Genomic DNA, 17,884 nt, shown 5'->3' with positions numbered 1-17,884 from the left:
GCTAAGCAATAAAGGAACTGCCTCGGCCCATTTCATTGGTTAGAAGATAGGTGGGAGGAGTAGACAGAACAGAATGCCAGGAGGAAGAGGAAGTGAGGTCAGACTCCGCAGCTCTGCTCTCCGGAGCAGACGCAGGAGAGACGCCATGCTACCTGCTCCAGGGAAGACGCACGCTATGAAGCTCCAACCCAGGATGGACGTAGGCTAGAATCTTCCCGGTATGCGCCCCTAGGGGCGCTACACAGATGGTTAGAAATGGGCCAGAGCAGTGTTTAAAAGAATACAGTGTCCGTGTAATTATTTGGGGCATAAGCTAGCCGAGCCAGGCGGCTGGGCATTTGGGGACGCAACCCTGCCGCCGTCCATATTACTACAAATGGCGCCCAACGTGGGGCTCGAACCCACGACCCTGGGATTAAGAGTCCCATGCTCTACCGACTGAGCTAGCCGGGCCAGGCGGCTGGGGATTTGGGGACGCAACCCTGCCGCCGTCCATATTACTACAAATGACGCCCAGACGTGTGGCTAACTGAGTCCACAGAAAGCCTGAGAAAGCTTAGAAAAGAATAGAGTAAAGCATGTTTCTTACGGCAATTTCTTGGGTCTGCTCTACTTGCTAGAGGCAAGCAAGCGCCTCATCTAAGAGAGGCTTCCTGACTCAGCTTCAGCTGCAAAGCCTGCAGCTCATTAAGAGGTCGTTTAGTGGTCTGAATCTGTCCTATTGTGAATCTGCAATTTTTTACTATCCAGGAGCACTTTTGATTTGCGCCTTTAAATCACTAGGCGCTTAAGAATCTAAGCTGTGACATTCCTACGTTAACTTTTTGCTTTTTGAGCGCACATCTGTAGACCAGGCTGTCTTTGAACTCTCAGAGATCCGCCTGTCTCTGCCTCCCAGGCATTGGGATTAAAGGTGTTTGCTACTACACCTTGAACTCACAGAGATCTGTTTGTCTCTGCCTTCTAGGCACTGGGATTAAAGGCGTGTGCTACCACACCTTGAAGTCACAGAGGTCTATCTCCCTCTGCCTCCCAAGTGTTGGGATTAAAGGTGTGTACACACAACAACTCTCTTCCTTTTTTTTTTTGTTTTTTGCTTTAAGAACTTCAACTTTCAGCTTGCATATATTTTAACACACTTTAAACCATTCAGAAATTTTCTCTGTCTTTGAATCTCTCTTTAACTGTATATCTCTCTTTTTCTGACCACGTGAGTCTTTAATTTGCCAAGCAATCTCAGTAGGACTAAAGGCATGGCTTTGCCAGCTAGATCCAGTCCATTCCTTAGCTTTCCAGCCTCATGGCGGATATACAGGCTGCAGCCATGTTTATAGCCACACCTCTATGGCGGTTCAAGGTCCCTTCCAGCCAGCAAGCTACAACAGACAACACTCAAATCCTCTCTCGGTAGCTGGCCCTCCTGCCTCAAACAGTCAGAGTTTGCCCTGGCAGGATGGCCCAGAAAGCCGGCATTTTTAAACAGCGCAGCTTTTTTCCTGCTAATTAATTAACAAATTTTTATTCTTTGAGAAAGAATAATCCATTGGAAAAGATACCAGGATTCATAGAAGACCTGAGGTATCTCTGAAAAAACACATTCCCAAAGAGAGAATTAAGTCTGCCCCTCAAAATTTGAGAATTTCACTTTAGCAGATCTTCACCAAATCATAGACATAGATATGGAAGTCATTATCAAACTTGATGAAATACACAGAAGGTTTGTTGGGAACTTGGCAAATAATTTTACCTATCTCTTGGGTTCCATCATTTTGTTGTACTGTACTCTTTTGCCCTTCAAGGAATCCCTGCCTAATTCCAAAGTCACCTCTACTGGAGGACATTAAGGCGTGATGTGGAGGTTGCCTTCAATGGAATCATCATGATGGTGGTAAAGGTACAGGACCGGATCATTCTCGTTGACAATGTAGAAACAGGTCGTTATGCCCTGCACCTCATCTGGGACCATGCCACTCCACTCTTCCTTAGAGCCTGGCATGATGTGGAGGTTGCCTTCCAGGTAGTCATCCAGGAGGTAGTAAATGTACAAGACCGGATCTTTCTTGTAGGTAATATAAAACCAGGTCTTCATGATTGGCACTTCTTCTAGGACCATCCCGTTCCAGTCATTCTTAGAGCCATTTGTGCCCATGAATGTATGTTTCACTGCTCTGCCAACTATGGTGTTTGAGAGATGAGTGTCTGTCACCTGAGGAAATGGCACATTATTAGGCAGGATCTTCAGGTTTAAAATCCTTTCATCACTATGAAGCTCCAAGCCATAGACACAATCAATCCCATCATATTTCAACAAATAGAGAGAGGGATATGTTGGCAGTTGATCTAGAATGATGGCTTTCCAATGGGTGACTGGTTCATTGGCTTCCTTCCAGCCATGAGAAATTCTGCGGCCAACAATATTCTCCAGGGCCTGAAAAGGCTTACTAAGTTTTTGCTTCTGGGGCGATGGCCCATTCTTCTTCTGGAGATGTGGCATGCAACACATACTAAGAGGCATCTTCATCATGGCGGGAGACTTTCTGAGATAGGCCACAGCACTCCTGTTCCACTGTCTCTTGGCTCTGATTCTGTGCTTGGGCTTCATAGCTGCCAATCTCTGCATAGGAAGAACTCTTCAGTTTAAATCAGACACAAAGTGGTTTCCTCCACCATAAGTGCCTGCAAGGATAAGAAGGTGAGGATGTGAGGTCAAGGCTCTTTTTAGGAATAACTTTGGAGCAAAGTGAAAAAGGAAGGGCTGAATAGATTTGGATACCTAAATGGAATATGTTCTTAAGAAATTAATAGGAAAATTATCAAACTCTTGTCTACAGCTCAGTATATGTTTATCAGAGACATATTCCTGCTGCAAAATGCAATTGACCTCTACTGAGTAACCTACTTCCTGACTTACTATATCAATGAGAGAGGAAGCTATGCCTATACCTAAAGTGAGAAAGAAATATCTGAACAGATGGCAAAGAATTCAAAGAACAGCCACTCCTCTCCTTACCACTCAAGCTACTGGTTAGTTGGCTGATCTATAACCACCTGCCCAAGGTCATGGCACTCCAGTCCACTGGCTCTCTCTATTGTGTCTCCTGATCCAGATCCAGGTTGATTACATAAAGATATTCTGTATCTTCATTAGAGAAGTGAGTACTGTGAGTCAAACTGCCAAAAGAAAGAAACATTAATCTGTGCAACAGCACCTATTAGAAATAATTATCTTTTAAAACACATATGGACAAAGAAGATCTTTGCCATTAAGTGGACTGAGGAATTGGACATGTTTAGCAAAGATAGAGTGGGGAGAATACCTGACATTAACCGTCCCCCAGCTATCAAATATAGGAGCTGTTAACGACATAAATTTTGGACCCAGAGCAGATTTGAAAGAAACCTTTCTTTGACTACAGAGGTCCTAGTTGCTTCCTAAACATATTTACCAAAAGAAAATATCTTGGCTCTCTAGATTCCAACTTCTGGAAATTCGGTTGAACAGTTGTGGAGCCCAAGAGCTGAACTGACCTCCTCAGCCACCGTGAAGATAGTAAGCCCACCTTCACAGAAGAGTAGTGCTTCATGTGGAACAGAGTTGCCACCCCCAACCAAAGCTTTGTGACATCATCAAGGCTCTACTTATGTCATAAAACTCCTCCTAGCCAGGTTTCTTTCCTACTAACCCCCAGAAATATCCAGCATACAGGTCCTAAAATGCTGCTCATACAGCCCCATGAAGACCCAAAATAAAAACCCCCGTCTTCTTCCCAATTACTTGAGTCATATTTTCCAAGTAACTCAACGCCTTTATGTGTTTTTTTTTTTCTGTAAAATAATTTTTGGTCTGAGTCAACAACTCACATGAATGTTTTTTTTTCCTAGCTCCAATATCTTGATTGGTTATTTTGTATTGATTTTTCCATTACTTCATAATAATAATTATCAAACTTTCCACTTCTCTTCCTCCTCCCACATTCTTCTTGCTCCGCAAATAAACCTCTCCACTCAAACACCAGTCCAAATAGAGGGCAGGGTACTTTGAGCTGTGGGAAGTCCAAGCCCACCCTTCATCCATCCAGATTTAGCAAGGTATGCATCCACAAAAAATATGATCACAAAAAGCCAGTGTATGATATGCAGACAATTGCAAGTGCCATTATCTTTGGTTTCTCCGTCTGCCCCAATTGTCAGCCACATTCAGAACTTCCAGTTTGATCCCACGTTCTTTCATTCCCAGGTCACTGGATTAGTTGAATCCCCTTAGTTCAGGCACAGTGTCTCATAGTGTGGACCAAGCCCTTATATTCCTGACATCCTTGTTCTTTTTCTCCATCCATCTGCTCTTCCACTGGAGCTTGGAAGCTCCATCTAGTTTTGTGATTTTGACCCTGACTTGATCTCCATCATTAGCCAAACAAAAGTTCCATGGCAGTTTTCAAGATAGTCAGTCATCAGTCTGACTATGGGACAAGGCACACATAGTTCCTAGGGACATGTTACAGTGCGGTCAACTTCTCCTCCCTGCTTAAGTACCTAGAGAGGGTCACCCTATGGCCTTCTGAGAACCACTCGAGAGATATCGATCTTGACATCCCCAGAATGGCCCCATAAATTGAGATATCATCAGTGTATGTGCATTAACTTGTGTGTGTTTGTGTGTCTATTTAAATCGCAATAACAAATGGATTGTAATATTGAAGTTTCTTCTCATCTTGAGAAGAATATTTGCTACAGAAACACTCTCACAGTAATAGTGAGAGTGTAAACTTTCTAAGAAAGGAGAAATAACTGGAGGAATCGCCCAGGAGTTAGGCTCAGTGTCCCAGAATTTACACCCAAGGAAAGTCAATGAACTCAGTGATGGAAGATAAAACCCAGCCTAAATAAAATCCTAAATCATTTAGGTGGAACATGAGATAATCTTACAACCGTTACAAGAGGTCTAAAATGCCTGGACTGGAACATAAGGGGAACACAATGACGTGGAGCTGAGAGTGCATGGCAAACTGATTGGATTTGGCAAAAATTATGTAAGCATACCAAGGAAACCACCAGTGGGACAAAACCCTAAGAAATCTGTATGACAACATATCATGTTGAACATAATGAGATTTATAGACAAAGGAAAGATCTTAATTATGTCACTGTCACACAGGTGATGATGAACCAGTTCCATCGTAGAGTGACTCCCTGCTGTGTTTAAGATAACCTGTCAATTCTGTCTAGTCAGTTACAAGGAAATTTGCATAATTGCACAGATTAACTATCAGCATCTTTTACTGCACAATCAAAGGCAAGGCAAAGAAATCATAGACATGTTGTTGAATGCTGATGATGTTATTGGGAGTTTTGATGATTTTTTCTCTTAAAGGGAAATCATCGGTGACTCTCATGCATGAAGCAGATCCTTTCTCTGTGATGTTTCCTGAATAGCCACTGAGATACCAGCCCATTGATTTGTGGTCTCTCTCTCTTTTAAAAAGCAACTTCTACCTTCAGCTTGATCTCTTGCTTGAGCTTCCCTTCCGGCTACTAGGCTCCCTTTCTGATCCTGCAGAGGGCTTTTGTAAGGGATTGTGATCTCTAAGTTTTTCCCCTTTCAAGAACTAATCATTCTATTAATCACAATTCTAAACTGCTGTGGGAGTTTGTTTGTTACTTATGCCTTCACATGTGATACAAGCGACCTGTGTGTATAGGGTCTTCTCTCTGTTCATGCGGGGAAGGCATGGCAGCAGGAGTAGATGGCTGCTCATTCTCTGTAAGGAAATCAGTAAACAGTGGGGACCAAGTACAAGGATGTCCTGAAATATTAAGTCTTGTCCTTTCAAGGCCCCAAAGCCTCCAGCTAGGTTCAGGGTCACGACAATCTCCAAAACCCACCGAGCATGAAGTATTCAGAACCAGAAGCCTGTGTGTGCCATATCACATAAATTCATCGTGAGTACACCAATCTGGTTTTTTTAATTCTAAATTATTTTCTCCCATCAGAACGATCTATATTACCAATTAACCAAATTTGCTGCATCTTTGGTGTCCTAGAATTGCTTTAAATTGTTGCTGGGACAGTCTTACAAACCTTCCTGTGCTGTTATGAGACCTTAAGGGGACAGCACTTATTTCAGAAATCAAAGGCAGTTGGGTTCAATTCTATGGTTAGCTGTTAGCTAGACACTGGAAGGATGGATTTGACTAAGAAAGGGAGACAGCATACATGGAGGCAGGTAACCTTTCCTTTGCAAAATGACCCATTTTGAGGCCTTACTTCAGGCTCTTCTCTTCTCCTAATCTTGGTTTTTTTATTAGTTTAGGATAAGAATTAAAACTCCATTTACAGTATCTGTGAACCCGAATGAGTTAAGTATGTGTGACCAACTTGATGTCTGCCTGTCTGTCAACAGGGCCAGAGTTCAGGGGCATCTGATGCATAGCACAGGAATGTCAGCCATCAATCTCTGGTCCACCTAACTCTACAGCATTAGAGTTGTCATGGTTGCTCATCTGACCTTCCTCATATGATCTCCATCCACAGAGATGTCAGAAAAATCCTCCCCTGAGAGTGCAAGTTCTTTACAAATGAAAGATTATACAACAGAAGACACATGGGAGATTTATATGGGCAAGCTGTTGAAAGGATAAAGTGACAGAAGAAGTTTATTGATTAATTAAAGAAAGAATCCTATTCAGCTGATAGGTTAGAACATAGGTAGGTGGAGTAAACAAAATAGAATGCCGGGAGGAAGAGGTAGTGAGCTCAGAGAAGCCATGCTCCCCTCTCCCCGGCAGATGCCATAGCTCTGCTCTCTGAGGCAGATGTCGATGCAGCCAGCCACCATGTCAGACATGCTGAAGTTTTCCTGGTAAGTGCACCTCATAATACTACACTGATTATTAGAAATGGGTTAAAATGCTGAAACTAATGGGCCAGCAGTGTTTAAAAGAATACAGTTTTTGTGTATTTATTTCAGGCATAACCTTCATGCGGCCGTGGTGCTGGGGACACAGCCTCGCTGCTCAAATAACTACAGAGTGGCTTGCAGCCTTGTGGACAACTGAATCCACTGTGTTGTCTGTTGCAGCCTATTTGATGGCAAGGACCTTGAAACACTGTAGACTTGTGGCACTGAATGCGGCTCTGTTCGGTACCTCAGCCACAAGGTTGGAATGGCAGAAAGCTAAGGAATGGGCTACATCTGGCCAGCAAAGCCACGGCTTTAGTCCTACTGAGATTGCTTGGTAAATGAAAGACTCATGTGGTCAGAAAAACAGGTAGTCATCCAGGAGGTGGTAAATGTACAAGACAGGATCTTTCTTGTAGGTAATATAAAACCAGGTCTTCATGATTGGCACCTCTTCTAGGACCATCCCGTTCCAGTCATTCTTAGAGCCATTTGTGCCCATGAATGTATGTTTCACTGCTCTGCCAACTATGGTGTTTGAGAGATGAGTGTCTGTCACCTGAGGAAATGGCTGAAAATAATGGGGCAGGCAGTGTTGAAATGAATAGTTTTTTGTTGTTTTTTCAGAGTGTAACCTTACAAGGCGTCCCAATGGGGATGCAGCCCTGCTGCTCAAATTTCTACAATCAAGGGGGAAATGGAAGAAGGGAAGAAAGAAGAGAGAGAGACAAGGAAGAATGGATGGATTCAATCATTCATTGGAAAAATGAGTGAACCAATGAATGAGGAGTCCTAGTAGGAAAAAATGTGCTGCATTCCCTCAGAGAGTCAGGTCAAATTAAGGATTGACAAGGTTTTCCTCTAAGGAGGAGGGTTATTTCATTTTACCTTCTTTGTGCTCCAGGCCCACCCACAAAAGTGATGATGAGGACGGGGAGAAGAAGAGGAGAGGGTGTACCAGAATTCCCTGGTACAATTTCTCACCCAAATTGTAGCCAAATCACCTGACCTGGGACAGCTGATCTACATGCTGGACCCTAACTCCCAGTTTGACAACTCTAACATTTTAACCAAGTTTGTGAAGATGAAGGAACCAACAATAGCGCAGTTACAGGATGGCAGGTTCCTTACAGGATGGGAGTCAGACATCAGTACCATACTGGTATTTGGCGGTTTGATGGGTGTGTGGGGTCTTTGCCAGACTCCACCTAGCATCATGGATTCCCTACTTTACTGATATTATGGAGTTGGTGCATTCATCATATGTGTGCATGTCACACACTAGTGGGCATCATATGTACATGTTTATCCTGTGTGTGGGTGAGTGTGTTCATGAGTTTTATAGCCCAAGTACTACAGAACATGATCAATGAAAGGGAACACTGTTTTCCAGATATGTCAGGGCAATTATTTAAATGAACTGACAAGGGTTGGATGGCATGGATAAGACCTATGAGAGTTCAAGGCATACCGTATCCAGGCATGACAAAGTAGGTGGCAGACAGAATTCTGGCAAAACTAAGTAGGTAGCTTGATGTCCAACTTACTGGAGAAGAGCAACTGAGCGGAGACACTTTTCACTAAGCAACATGCTCTTGTGGAGTTCAAACATCCTTTGACTTACAGCCAGTACGAATTAAACCATTCATCAAATAAAACCTAATTTTCTCTGATTTTGAGTATACATTTGTGTCCCTTCCTGATTAATCTACTCTTTATCCTCTTAAGTCCATATACCTCATGCTGATATCGGTCACATCTTTCCATTTGACATGGTTTTCCCTCAAGCTTCATACCGCCCCGAGATCATACAACTTTTTGTCCCCTCCCCACTGCTTCCTTGACAGCCATCTTGTCCTTTACCACACCACGCATCCCCAGTCCTTTACTCTCCAAGGGGAAAAGACCATAAATCCTGCTTTGTTCTGAGGCATGTATTTCTGTGATGCCCCATCCACCAAACACAATCCATCATTGACCAAATAACACAACATGTTAACAAATTTTTATTCTTTGAGAAAGAATAATCCATTGGAAAAGATACCAGGATTCATAGAAGACCTGAGGTATCTCTGAAAAAACACATTCCCAAAGAGAGCATTAAGTCTGCCCCTCAAAATTTGAGAATTTCACTTTAACAGATCTTCACCAAATCATAGACATAGATATGGAAGTCATTATCAAACTTGATGAAATATACAGAAGGTTTGTTGGGAACTTGGCAAATAATTTTACCTATCTCTTGGGTTCCATCATTTTGTTGTACTGTACTCTTTTGCCCTGCAAGGAATCCCTGCCTAATTCCAAAGTCACCTCTACTGGAGGACATTCAGGCGTGATGTGGAGGTTGCCTTCAATGGAATCATCATGATGGTGGTAAAGGTACAGGACCGGATCATTCTCGTTGACAATGTAGAAACAGGTCGTTATGGTCTGCACCTCAACTGGGACCACGCCACTCCACTCTTCCTTAGAGCCTGGCATGATGTGGAGGTTGCCTTCCAGGTAGTCATCCAGGAGGTGGTAAATGTACAAGACCGGATCTTTCTTGTAGGTAATATAAAACCAGGTCTTCATGATTGGCACCTCTTCTAGGACCATCCCGTTCCAGTCATTCTTAGAGCCATTTGTGCCCATGAATGTTTGTTTCACTGCTCTGCCAACTATGGTGTTTGAGAGATGAGTGTCTGTCACCTGAGGAAATGGCTGAAAATAATGGGGCAGGCAGTGTTGAAATGAATAGTTTTTTGTTGTTTTTTCAGAGTATAACCTTACAAGGCGTCCCAATGGGGATGCAGCCCTGCTGCTCAAATTTCTACAATCAAGGGGGAAATGGAAGAAGGGAAGAAAGAAGAGAGAGAGACAAGGAAGAATGGATGGATTCAATCATTCATTGGAAAAATCAGTGAACCAATGAATGAGGATACCTAGTAGGCAAAAATGTGCTGCATTCCCTCAGAGAGTCAGGTCAAATTAAGGATTGACAAGGTTTTCCTCTAAGGAGGAGGCTTATTCCATTTTACCTTCTTTGTGCTCCAGGCCCACCCACAAAAGTGATGATGAGGACGGGGAGAAGAAGAGGAGAGGGTGTACCAGAATTCCCTGGTACAATTTCTCACCCAAATTGTAGCCAAATCACCTGACCTGGGACAGCTGGTCTACATGCTGGACCCTAACTCCCAGTTTGACAACTCTAACATTTTAACCAAGTTTGTGAAGATGAAGGAACCAACAATAGCCCAGTTACAGGATGGCAGGTTCCTTACAGGATGGGAGTCAGACATCAGTACCATACTGGTATTTGGTGGTTTGATGGGTGTGTGGGGTCTTTGCCAGACTCCACCTAGCATCATGGATTCCCTACTTTACTGATATTATGGAGTTCGGTGCATTCATCATATGTGTGCATGTCACACACTAGTGGGCATCATATGTACATGTTTATCCTGTGTGTGGGTGAGTGTGTTCATGAGTTTTATAGCCCAAGTACTACAGAACATGATCAATGAAAGGGAACAATGTTTTCCAGATATGTCAAGGCAATTATTTAAATGAACTGACAAGGGTTGGATGGCATGGATAAGACCTATGAGAGTTCAAGGCATACCGAATCCAGGCATGACAAAGTAGGTGGCAGACAGAATTCTGGCAAAACTAAGTAGGTAGCTTGATGTCCAACTTACTGGAGAAGAGCAACTGAGCGGAGACACTTTTCACTAAGCAACATGCTCTTGTGGGGTTCAAACATCCTTTGACTTACAGCCAGTACGAATTAAACCATTCATCAAATGAAACCTAATTTTCTCTGATTTTGAGTAGACATTTGTGTCCCTTCCTGATTAATCTACTCTTTATCCTCTTAAGTCCATATACCTCACGCTGATATCGGTCACATCTTTCCATTTGACATGGTTTTCCCTCAAGCTTCATTCCGCCCCGAGATCATACAACTTTTTGTCCCCTCTCCACTGCTTCCTTGACAGCCATCTTGTCCTTTACCACACCACGCATCCCCAGTCCTTTACTCTCCAAGGGGAAAAGACCATAAATCCTGCTTTGTTTTGAGGCATGTATTTCTGTGATGCCCCATCCACCAAACACAATCCATCATTGACCAAATAACACAACATGTTAACAAATTTTTATTCTTTGAGAAAGAATAATCCATTGGAAAAGATACCAGGATTCATAGAAGACCTGAGGTATCTCTGAAAAAATACATTCCCAAGGAGAGAATTAAGTCTGCCCCTCAAAATTTGAGAATTTCACTTTAACAGATCTTCACCAAATCATAGACATAGATATGGAAGTCATTATCAAACTTGATGAAATACACAGAAGGTTTGTTGGGAACTTGGCAAATAATTTTACCTATCTCTTGGGTTCCATCTTTTTTTCTTGTACTGCACTCTTTTGCCCTGCAAGGAATCCCTGCCTAATTCCAAAGTCACCTCTACTGGAGGACATTCAGGCGTGATGTGGAGGTTGCCTTCAATGGAATCATCATGATGGTGGTAAAGGTACAGGACCGGATCATTCTCGTTGACAATATAGAAACAGGTCGTTATCGTCTGCACCTCATCTGGGACCACGCCACTCCACTCTTCCTTAGAGCCTGGCATGATGTGGAGGTTGCCTTCCAGGTAGTCATCCAGGAGGTGGTAAATGTACAAGACCGGATCTTTCTTGTAGGTAATATAAAACCAGGTCTTCATGATTGGCACCTCTTCTAGGACCATCCCGTTCCTTCATACTTAGAGCCATTTGTACCCATGAATGTATGTTTCACTGCTCTGCCAACTATGGTGTTTGAGAGATGAGTGTCTGTCACCTGAGGAAATGGCACATTATTAGGCAGGATCTGCAGGTTTAAAATCCTTTCATCACTATGAAGCTCCAAGCCATAGACACAATCAATCCCATCATATTTCAACAAATAGAGAGAGGGATATGTTGACAGTTGATCTAGAATGATGGCTTTCCAATGGGTGACTGGTTCATTGGCTTCCTTCCAGCCATGAGAAAGTCTGCGGCCAATAATATTCTCCAGGGCCTCAAAAGGCTTACTAAGTTTTTGCTTCTGGAGCGATGACCCATTCTTCTTCTGGAGATGTGGCATGCAACTCATACTAAGAGGCATCTTCATCATGGCGGGAGACTTTCTGAGATAGGCCACAGCACTCCTGTTCCACTGTCTCTTGGCTCTGTTTCTGTGCTTGGGCTTCATAGCTGCCAATCTCTGCATAGGAAGAACTCTTCAGTTTAAATCAGACACAAAGTGGTTTCCTCCACCATAAGTGCCTGCAAGGATAAGAAGGTGAGGATGTGAGGTCAAGGCTCTTTTTAGGAATAACTTTGGAGCAGGTGAAAAAGGCAGGGCTGAATAGATTTGGATACCTAAATGGAATATGTTCTTAAGAAATTAATAGGAAAAGTATCAAACTCTTGTCTACAGCTCAGTATATGTGTATCAGAGACATATTCCTGCTGCAAAATGCAATTGACCTCTACTGAGAAACCTACTTCCTGACTTACTATATCAATGAGAGAGGAAGCTATGCCTATACCTAAAGTGAGAAAGAAATATCTGAACAGATGGCAAAGAATTCAAAGAACAGCCACTCCTCTCCTTACCACTCAAGCTACTGGTTAGTTGGCTGATCTATAACCACGTGCCCAAGGTCATGGCACTCCAGTCCACTGGCTCTCTCTATTGTGTCTCCTGATCCAGATCCAGGTTGATTACATAAAGATATTCTGTATCTTCATTAGAGAAGTGAGTACTGTGAGTCAAACTGCCAAAAGAAAGAAACATTTCTGCAAATAACGAAAGCTTAACTTCTTCCTTTCCAATACAAATACCCTTGATCTCCTTATGTTGTCTTATTGCTATTGCTAGAACTTCAAGCACTATATTGAAGAGGTATGGAGAGAGTGGACATCCTTGTCGTGTTCCTGATTTTAGTGGGATGGCTTTGAGTTTTTCTCCGTTCAATTTAATGTTAGCTGTTGGCTTGCTGTAAATAGCTTTTATTATATTTAAGTAGGATCCTTTCATCCCTATTCTCTCCAAGACCTTTATCATGAAGGGGTGTTGAACTTTGTCGAATGCTTTTTCAGCATCTAATGAAATGATCATATGATTTTTTTCTTTCAGTTTATTTATATGGTGGATTACATTGATAGATTTTCATATGTTGAACCAGCCCTGCATCTCTGGGATGAAGCCTACTTGATCATAATGGATAATTTTTCTAATGTGTTCTTGGATTCGTTTTGCCAGTATTTTGTTGAGGATTTTTGCGTCGATGTTCATGAGTGTGATTGGCCTGTAATTCTCCTTCCTGGTTGAGTCTTTGTGTGGTTTTGGTATCAAAGTAACTGTAGCTTCATAGAAGGAGACAAAAGTATATGCTCAACTATGTTCATGGCAGCATTGTTTGTAATAGCCAGAACCTGGAAACAACCTAGATGCCCTTCAACGGAAGAATGGATGAAGAAAGTATGGAATATGTACATATTAGAGTATTACTCAGCAATAAAAAACAAGGACTTCTTGAATTTTGCATACAAATGGATGGAAATAGAAAACACTATCCTGAGTGAGGTAAGCCAGACCCAAAAATAGAAACATGGGATGTACTCACTCATATTTGGTTTCTAGCCATAAATAAAGGACATTGGGCTTATAATGCATGTTCCTAGAGAAGCTAAGTTAGAAGGTGAACCCAAAGACAAACACATAGGCATCCTCATGAATATTAACCTTCATCAGGCTATGAAAGGAGACAGAGACAAAGGAGCACGGGACAAAAATCTCAAGGTCCAAAACAGGAGCAGAAGGAGACGGAGCACGAGCAAGGAACTCAGGACACGAGGGGTGCACCCACACACTGAGACAATGGGGATGTTATATCAGGAACTCACCAAGGCCAGCTGGCCTGGGTCTGAAAAAGCAGGGGATAAATCCGGACTGGCTGTACATAGAGTACAATGAGGAATACTGAGAACTCAAGAACAATCGCAGAGGGTTTTTGATCCTACTGCACGTACTGGCTTTGGGGGAGCCAAGGCAGTATGGATGCTCACCTTAGGAGACCTGGATAGAGGTGGGCGGTCCTTGGGCTTCCCACAGGTCAGGGAACCCTGATTGCTCTTCGAGCAGATGAGGGAGGGTGACTTGATCGGGGAAGGGGGAGGGTAATGGGAGGCGGTTGCGGGGAGGAGGCAGAAATCCTTAATAAATAAATAAATTAAATAAAAAAATAAATGATATACCACTATAATTCTTCCCCTATTGTTCTTGTAACACTGAAAAAAAAATAAATAATGGAAATGCAAAAAAAAAAAAAAAGAAAAGAAAGAAACATTAATCTGTGCAACAGCATCTATTAGAAATAATTATCTTTTAAAACACATATGGACAAAGAGGATCTTTGCCATTTAAGTGGACTGAGGAATTGGACAATTTTAGCAAAGAAAGAGTGGGGAGAATACCTGACATTAACCGTCCCCCAGCTATCAAATATAGGAGCTGTTAACGACATAAATTTTGGACCCAGAGCAGATTTGAAAGAAACCTTTCTTTGACTACAGAGGTCCTAGTTGCTTCCTAAACATATTTACCAAAAGAAAATATCTTGGCTCTCTAGATTCAAACTTCTGGAAATTCGGTTGAACAGTTGTGGAGCCCAAGAGCTGAACTGACCTCCTCAGCCATCGTGAAGATAGTAAGCCCACCTTCACAGAAGACTAGTGCTTCATGTGGAACAGAGTTGCCACCCGCAACCAAAGCTTTGTGACATCATCAAGGCTCTACTTATGTCATAAAACTCCTCCTAGCCAGGTTTCTTCCCTACTAACCCCCAGAAATATCCAGCATACAAGTCCTAAAATGCTGCTCATACAGCCCCATGAAGACCCAAAATAAAAACCCCAATCTTCTTCCCAATTACTTGAGTCATATTTTCCAAGTAACTCAACCCCTTTATGTGTTTTTTTTTTTTCTGTAAAATAATTTTTGGTCTGAGTCAACAACTCACATGAATGGTTTTTTTTTCCTAGCTCCAATGTCTTCATTGGTTATTTTCTATTGATTTTTCCATTACTTCATAATAATAATTATCAAACTGTCCACTTCTCTTCCTCCTCCCACATTCTTCTTGCTCCGCAAATAAACCTCTCCACTCAAACACCAGTCCAAATAGAGGGCAGGGTACTTTGAGCTGTGGGAAGTCCAAGCCCACCCTTCATCCATCCAGATTTAGCAAGGTATGCATCCACAAAAAATATGATCACAAAAAGCCAGTGTATGATATGCAGACAATTGCAAGTGCCATTATCTTTGGCTTCTCCGTCTGCCCCAATTGTCAGCCACATTCAGAGCTTCCAGTTTGATCCCATGTTCTTTCATTCCCAGGTCACTGGATTAGTTGAAATCCCCTTAGTTCAGGCACAGTGTCTCATAGTGTGGACCAAGCCCTTATATTCCTGACATCTTTGCTCTTTTTCTCCATCCATCTGCTCTTCCACTGGAGCTTGGAAGCTCCATCTAGTTTTCTGATTTTGACCCTGACTTGATCTCCATCATTTGCCAAACAAAAGTTCCATGGTGGTTTTCTAGATAGTCAGTCATCAGTCTGACTATGGGACAAGGCACACATAGTTCCTAGGGACATGTCACAGTGCGGTCAACTTCTCCTCCCTGCTTAAGTACCTAGAGAGGGTCACCCTATGGCCTTCTGAGAACCACTCCAGAGATATCGATCTTGACATCCCCAGAATGGCCCCATAAATTGAGATATCATCAGTGTATGTGCATTAACTTGTGTGTGTTTGTGTGTGTGTATTTAAATCACAATAACAAATGGATTGTAACATTGAAGTTTCTTCTCATCTTGAGAAGAATATTTGCTACAGAAACACTCTCACAGTAATAGTGAGAGTGTAAATTATCTAAGAAAGGAGAAATAACTGGAGGAATCCCCCAGGAGTTAGGCTCAGTGTCCCAGGAATTACGCCCAAGGAAAGTCAATGAACTCAGTGATGGAAGATAAAACCCAGCCTAAATAAAACCCTAAATCATTTAGGTGGAACATGAGATACTCTTACAACAGTTACAAGAGGTCTAAAATGCCTGGACTGGAACATAAGGGGAACACAATGACGTGGAGCTGAGAGTGCATGGCAAAACTGATTGGATCTGGCAAAAATTATGTAAGCCTACCAAGGAAACCACCAGTGGGACAAAACCCTAAGAAATCTGTATGACAACATATCATGTTGAACATAATGAGATTTATAGACAAAGGAAAGATCTTAATTATGTCACTGTCACACAGGTGATGATGAACCAGTTCCATCGTAGAGTGACTCCCTGCTGTGTTTAAGATAACCTGTCAATTCTGTCTAGTCAGTTACAAGGAAATTTGCATTAATTGCACAGATTAACTATCAGCATCATTTACTGCACAATCAAAGGCAAGGCAAAGAAATCATAGACATGTTGTTGAATGCTGATGATGTTATTGGGAGTTTTGATGGGTTTTTTTCTTAAAGGAAAATCATCGGTGACTCTCATGCATGAAGCAGATCCTTTCTCTGTGATGTTTCCTGAATAGCCACTGAGATACCAGCCCATTGAGTTGTGGTCTCTCTCTCTTTTACAAAGCAACTTCTACCTTCAGCTTGATCTCTTGCTTGAGCTTCCCTTCCGGCTACTAGGCTCCTTTTCTGATCCTGCAGAGGGCTTTTGTCAGGGATTGTGATCTCTAAGTTTTTCCCCTTTCAAGAACTAATCATTCAATTAATCACAATTCTAAACTGCTGTGGGAGTTTGTTTGTGACTTATGCCTTCACATGTGATACAAGCGACCTGTGTGTATAGGGTCTTCTCTCTGTTCATGTGGGGAAGGCATGGCAGCAGGAGTAGATGGCTGCTCATTCTCTGTGAGGAAATCAGTAAACTGTGGGCACCAAGTACAAGGATGTCCTGAAATATTAAGTCTTGTCCTTTCAAGGCCCCAAAGCCTCCAGCTAGGTTCAGGGTCACGACAATCTCCAAAACCCACCGAGCATGAAGTATTCAGAACCAGAAGCCTGTGTGTGCCATATCACATAAATTCATCGTGAGTACACCAATCTGTTTTTTTTAATTCTAAATTATTTTGTCCCATCAGAACGATCTATATCACCAATTAACCAAATTTGCTGCATCTTTGGTGTCCTAGAATTGCTTTAAATTGTTGCTGGGACAGTCTTACAAACCTTCCTGTGCTGTTATGAGACCTTAAGGGGACAGCACTTATTTCAGAAATCAAAGGCAGTTGGGTTCAATCCTACGGTTAGCTGTTAGCTAGACACTGGAAGGATGGATTTGACTAAGAAAGGGAGACAGCATACATGGAGGCAGGTAACCTTTCCTTTGCAAAATGACCCATTTTGAGGCCTTACTTCAGGCTCTTCTCTTCTCCTAATCTTGGTTTTTTTATTAGTTTAGGAGAAGAATTAAAACTCCATTTACAGTATCTGTGAACCCGAATGAGTTAAGTATGTGTGACCAACTTGATGTCTGCCTGTCTGTCAACAGGGCCGGAGTTCAGGGGCATCTGATGCATAGCACAGGAATGTCAGCCATCAATCTCTGGTCCACCTAACTCTACAGCATTAGAGTTGTCATGGTTGCTCATCTGATCTTCCTCATATGATCTCCATCCACAGAGATGTCAGAAAAATCCTCCCCTGAGAGTGCAAGTTCTTTACAAATGAAAGATTATACAACAGAAGACACATGGGAGATTTATATGGGAAAGCTGTTGAAAGGATAAAGTGACAGAGGAAGTTTATTGATTAATTAAAGAAAGAATCCACTTCAGCTGATAGGTTAGAACATAGGTAGGTGGAGTAAACAAAATAGAATGCCGGGAGGAAGAGGTAGTGAGCTCAGAGAAGCCATGCTCCCCTCTCCCCGGCAGATGCCATAGCTC

The 17,884-nt window shown here is 42.4% G+C and overlaps 1 non-coding gene across 1 annotated transcript; it reads right to left on the bottom strand.

The window, feature by feature from the left end:
• Positions 1–380: 380 nt before the first annotated feature.
• On the bottom strand, positions 381–453 carry Trnak-cuu (transfer RNA lysine (anticodon CUU)). The gene has a single exon. It is a non-coding gene; the product is annotated as a tRNA-Lys (tRNA).
• Positions 454–17,884: the final 17,431 nt, after the last annotated feature.

Source organism: Microtus pennsylvanicus, chromosome Y, assembly GCF_037038515.1.
Source record: "Microtus pennsylvanicus isolate mMicPen1 chromosome Y, mMicPen1.hap1, whole genome shotgun sequence".
Classification (NCBI taxonomy): domain Eukaryota; kingdom Metazoa; phylum Chordata; class Mammalia; order Rodentia; family Cricetidae; genus Microtus; species Microtus pennsylvanicus.
Note: the sequence above shows the minus strand (reverse complement) of the source record. Positions and strands in the feature narration are given on the sequence as shown.